This window comes from Thamnophis sirtalis, unplaced genomic scaffold (genome assembly GCF_051295495.1).
Source record: "Thamnophis sirtalis isolate CommonGarterSnake01/CBP01778 unplaced genomic scaffold, rThaSir2_p1.2 scaffold_3, whole genome shotgun sequence".
In the NCBI taxonomy this organism is placed as follows: Eukaryota; Metazoa; Chordata; class Lepidosauria; order Squamata; family Natricidae; genus Thamnophis; species Thamnophis sirtalis.
Window position 1 is genome coordinate 60065575 of NW_028261383.1, and position 6000 is coordinate 60071574.

The following is a 6000-nucleotide window of genomic DNA, read 5'->3' on the forward strand; positions in this document are numbered from 1 at the left end:
ATTTATGAGAAATTGGAGGATAGACTGCAGTCAATATTTATTCAAGCACTGGTGAAATCCCTCTCAAACGGGAGATACTTAGCCTTTGTAGAGCAGGTCAGCTCAACTTAGATGGTTTCTTTTCAGTCAATAAGCATTGAGCTTCAAGATGTTTCCCTAGGAAGATGGAATATTCCCCTCCCACCAAATGATCGTTATCATATCCAGAAAAAACTCACCCCTCTCCTGCTAACCCTTATCATAATAGATCAGATGAACAGCAGTTATTCCAAGTAGAAACAAAAAGAATTCACTCACTTATTCACTCCCTCCTGCACACACGTACAAACACACGATTTTAAATAAGAAAGTTGTCAATGGTAATTATATTACTAGCCTGCATAATTGCAGATGATCTATTGTTAACACCATTAAATTTTGAACTTAATGAACTGACAAAAGAAATAATGTACCATGTGAATGAACTTGTTACAGTATTTTCAAACCAGTATCCTCCAAATCTGATTAAATTCAGTTCTCATATTTACAATACCTCAAAGGTACTATTTTGGGACAGATGTATGAAATAGATATAATAATGAAATGAGACAGCCATAGTGTTTCAGGGCAGTATTGTTTTTTCTCTTTTTATGTTCTCAAGAGTCTTGCAAGTTGAGCTAGGATGAGAGATAATAATTCACACAATTATCACCTACACCCAATTATCTACAGCTACAAGGTTGTAGCTGTAGATAATTCACTCATTTGATGACTGAGTGAACAGCACCATTCTAACCATAACATACATTTTCCCTCACCTGTTATCTTACAATACGTTGGAAGGCACATAATTCAATACATTTGTACTCCCATCTTTGGCCTGAACCTCTAGCATGGTCTTGGAATTATGATAATTCTTCTCCCAACAAATCTGCAAGGCACCAGGTTGAGACATTAGGTCATGTCTATTGATTTTACCAACCTTCTTTGCTATTGTAGTCCTAAACCTAATTATGTGTAAAGTTGATTCCAAGTTGGAAATTTGGGTCAACTTAAGAACATTCTGTAGAGGCTGGCCACTTTAGTAGTGATTTTCCAGATGTTCAGTCTGAACTATTGGCAACTGTGACTTTGGATGATTATGCTGTAGTGCTGTCCCAACAAAGTTAAATACAAACAAAACACATACACACCTAAAGTGTCACAATTCAACTATACATAGGCCCAGCAACCAGCTTAAAATGAAAACTCCTTGCTTACATTTTCTCAGGTTTGGTTCGATGTCTGCTGCAGCCATACTTGTAGAAGTCTTCTAGCATTGCAGTAGGGATAATGTTTGCCTGACATGCAGAAACTAAAACTTGCAAAAACATATTTTAACTGCTATTTTATTTTGCTTGAAGACTTCGTGATAGTTATTCATTTGGACTATTTAGGAAGGAGGAGGGAAGGGAGGAAGGTCCAGTGTTTCAGTGGTATAGGTAAAAAAGCTCAGTGAAGAAGTGAGTACTTCAGGGAAAGAAAAATAGTGATTCAAAATTGCTGGGTAAACCTTTGCACCTCAAGTAAATCTTACACATACAGTATTATGTCCCTGATGTATCATTAGTAACAGTACTAGTGGTATAGATTAGGATGCTGCTGAATGACCATCATTGAGCCAGGTAAGGGAATGCTATTGCTAGGAAAATACAGACAGAGAGATCTGCTAGTGAACAGAAAACGAGCTAATCTATTCTAACCATTGAGAAATGGTTGGTGGCCCATATTCATTTTAGCGAAACCTGCCACTCTGAATATTCCCAATTGTCTCTAGAGTTGAAAAGAGATGAAGATTTCCGTTAGTGGAATTCCCACCCTCTAAATCCTGGGATTTCTCATCTATCCTCTTCAGCCACAGCCATTCTTTAACTTTCAGCTGCTCCAAGGGGTGGATCTACCACTCTCTCTCTCTCTCCCTGTAGGTGGGTTAATTATTGTTGTTGTTTTCCTTTGTTGAACAAAACAAATGCAAAGAGGGAATTACAAGGGTGGACCAAGATATCATCTGGTGTATTCTCATTGGCAAGTGAAGAGATTGCTGGTAAGTTCAGGGAAGCGATAAAAGGCGTCAATGAGGACAATTTCACAGCAATATGAAAGTGATACAAGGGCTTGTGGAAGTGCCCAGAGCTTGTGCTAGAAGAGCAAACATCAGCTATTTCCACAAGATGCTTGGCAGTCCAGGAGGCAAAGTGCATCATCCTAGAATAGCCAACAATACATTAATGTGTTTTGACCGCACTGAGGCTATTTGTCTGATCAGGGGACACAGATCAGCACTGCCATGTATGCTTAATGAATAAAGCTTATAATAATAAAGCATCTTTCTGTCTTTGAGTTCCATGTTTTGCTCTCGCTATCTGGAAAGTGAACTCTAATAAACCGCGAGAATTATTTCTAAGTCAACAAAAACAGGATTGAAACCCTGACTTGTTTAGTGACATCGTGTTGATAACTCTGGCAGCACCAGACGGCCCAGTAAGGCTAAAGCTAATGGCCCAGCGCTGCTGCCTTTTGCTATTGCATGTTGATGGCCAAGTCCAGACGCCTTGTGCCTCCAGTAGCAAGTCCACTGACATATCAAATCTCCAGCTATCTAATTTATCTATTTGTCTACAGTGGCTTTTTATGGGCTAGAGAAACAAAAGGATGAGGACTGCCTCCTGACAGTGTTCATGGTGTGTGTTTGTGTGTGTGTGTGTGCGTGCGTGCATGAGTGCGTGTGTTTGGTTATGTGTGTGTCTTCCACACACACATAACCAAACACACGCACGCACACATACAGATACAGATTTACTACCAAGTTAGTTCTACTACTAAAAATAAATTATAAGAAGAATTGGCAGCCTTAACAACACTAATAACAGTAGGACAAAATGACAAGAAAAGTTCATCTAAGCACACACACATGGCTTAGACCCTCATTTTTACTAAGTAAATAAAACAGAAGTTTGTTCTCAAGGAATAGTAGGCTTTGCTGCTTTTGTTTTCCTGTTTAATCATATCCATTCTCCACTACCATCACCATCATCACCCCAGCAGTAGGAGAGTCTAAAAGCTTCATATCTCTGCTGGTTGGTAGCAATAGCAATAGCAATAGCAGTAGACTTATATACCGCTTCATAGGGCTTTCAGCCCTCTCTAAGCGGTTTACAGAGAGTCAGCATATTGCCCCCAACAATCTGGGTCCTCATTTTACCCACCTCGGAAGGATGGAAGGCTGAGTCAACCCTGAGCCGGTGAGATTTGAACCGCTGAACTGCTGATCTAGCAGTAGCCTGCAGTGCTGCATTTAACCACTGCACCACCTTGGCTCTTGGTAGATCCTCACTTCTAGCAATTTGCCTGGGGAAAGTGGTAGAATAAGAAAAACTAGCAGACAATGTGGAGGGGAAAGACATGGGAGAAAATGGGAGTTGGTAGAAATTCCCCTTTCAATGAATAGAAAAATCAGCTTAAAGTCTAATCCCTTCTTTATCGCATCCTATTTATATCCTGCCCTTTCCCCAAGCAGCTCAAGGCGTGCCACACAAAAGACACATGAGGTAGGGAAGGCTAATGGGAGAGAGGCATTTGTGGAAGACAATACAGTAAACTTTGTGGATAGGCATGGGATTCCTGTTGGAATGTGAATCCATCAGTTGTTCCATGGAAAAACATCCAGAAGTCCATCTACTTTCTAATAATCTACAAAATGCTGTTTCCATAGCAATCCACCACAGTGGGTCTGTGGAGGGAATTCTCCTGTTTCTATTGTCCTTGACTTCTATCCTGACCAATTCACATATTGGAATGGGCTTGTTGTTTAGAATAGTTATCCAGGTCGTGTCAGTTCCTTCCTATAGTAAGGGGCACATATTTTAGCTTCCCTGTTCTTTGCTCTTTCTAAAAGCAGCTAGATATCATTATATGTTGGGTGGGGGGAGGGTCTTTTATATCTCACTTGACATGCTTTCTCTTGTGTTCCTCGAGTATTGTGTTACTTCTAAGCTGATGTGATGGCTTGAGTTGCTGACTTTATAATGAATATGAAAACAGAGTTGGAGATGATCCAACATAGTGGACATAGATAGGCAATTGACATTCCCTTTACCCTTGAATTACCCTATTAATAAAGTATATGAGACTATATGCTGCTTTAAATTAGTCTGCTTCCAAGAAAGTTTCCAGCTTTCACTCATGCTTTATATTTGGGGAAAAAATTGTGCCATTAAACTTCAAGTGGTCTTCTGGCTGTGGAACATGGGCACTGAAGGACCAAAGCTGCTTTCTCCAGTACCTCCATTCTGCTCTAAGTAATGTCAAATGGCATGAATTGGATAGATTTGAGTCATGGACCACTTTAATCCATAATTCAAATGGTGCATTTCATGGCACTTAAGGAAAAAAACAAATCAAGGTATTGAAAACCTTTGTTTCAGCAAGCAACTAAAATCAAGAGCAGAATGTGGTCCATTAAACATGCATGACAATAACAAAGTGGGTAAAAGAGGAATGGAAGAGTGATAGAAACAATAATGGATTTATAAAAATAATAAATGTAGGGTAAGAATCTAATAAATAAATAAGAAATCATCTTTGTCTCTCATTTCAGGATTGGCTACAAGCAGCAGCATCCTGCATTCTGGTTTCATTGCTCCTAGACACACAGCTGCAAGCATGGCTGAAGAAATCCAAAGATTGAAAAGCAGAAAATAAGTTGGTATTGATGCATATGCTCTCCGATATGAAAATCTATCAAAATGTTTGCTATGGAAAACCATTAAATATGTAGTCTCCCCTTTACACTTCTAAAGATACAAATAGCATTTGATATATATTCAATGATCTGGAACATTGTATATGTGATTCAGCTCCAAAACTCAGCAGAATAAAGTTTCTCAAACTCAGTCATAACTGGGCAAATTGATGGATCTCCTCATTCAAAAGGAAATGTACAGTTGCTTAATAAATGATGGTTATGAGTTATATTCTGATATATTTTTTCTAAACAGCACCGGATAGAGCAATCTTCTTCAGCAATATGCCAGCAGCACTCAACTAAGGGTCCATAACAGTTTCCCATTAGGAATTCACTTGGCTCTTGCCCTAGCATTCTTCTGGACCTTGGCTACTATAAAACTCTTTTCTTGTCATGTCGACTAGGGCTGACACCACATTTCTCATTAGTATTATTTTATTATTCTACTGATGTTATTTTATTGATTTTATACTTAAATGGGATTTTATTTTATATTATCTCTGCTGCAATATGCCCTGTGTCAGTTAAATTTGGCAATACAGAGATGTAATGAATAAATATTCTTAATAAGAAGATTTATTTATTATTTGTTATAAAACAATAATAGAACAACTTCTACCCCCAAAAATGACCCAATGGGGCACTGCACATCAGAACAACAATAGGACAGTCCCCCCCCCCCCTGAATGCCATCACTTTGCTAAACAACTTACTCCTACAACACTGTCAATTTATTTAGTAAGACTGTATTGCTATTATTCTTCTCATCCTTCCTAGTACCTATCTCTTCCCCCTTATGACTATAACCATGTTGCTTGTATCTTTACAATTTATATTGTTTTGTTTCCTAGTATGATTTGATTGCTTATTAGTAACCTATGAATATCACTAAGTGTTGTATCTTATGATTCTTGATGAATGTATTCTATTTTATTTTTCTTTATGTACACTGAGAGCATATGCACCAAAGACAAATTCCTTGTGTGTCCAATCACACTTGGCCAGTAAAGAATTCTATTCTGTTCTGTTGTGTTCTGTTGTGTTGTGTTGTGTTCTGTTCTATTCTATTCTATTCTATTCTATTCTATTCTATTCTATTCATCATTCTCATTGGAAGTATGGAAGGGAAGAATATCTCAGTTCTCTAACATGCTGGCTTACTATAAGAGAAGGGCAAGAAATGAGCAAAATTGTTGTAATGAACGATGCTTAAATCACTTTGTTCTATACATAGAAGC

The 6000-nt window shown here is 38.3% G+C and overlaps 1 long non-coding RNA gene across 2 annotated transcripts in view; it reads left to right on the top strand.

Moving 5' to 3' along the window:
* LOC148047981 (uncharacterized) overlaps window positions 1–4989 on the top strand; it is an 86162-nt gene extending 81173 nt beyond the window's left edge. For both annotated transcript variants that reach the window (XR_015695885.1, XR_015695886.1), the window contains one exon: window positions 4616–4989. This is a non-coding gene — a long non-coding RNA (uncharacterized LOC148047981). The remainder of the gene's footprint in view (window positions 1–4615) is intronic.
* The last annotated feature ends 1011 nt before the right edge of the window (window positions 4990–6000 follow it).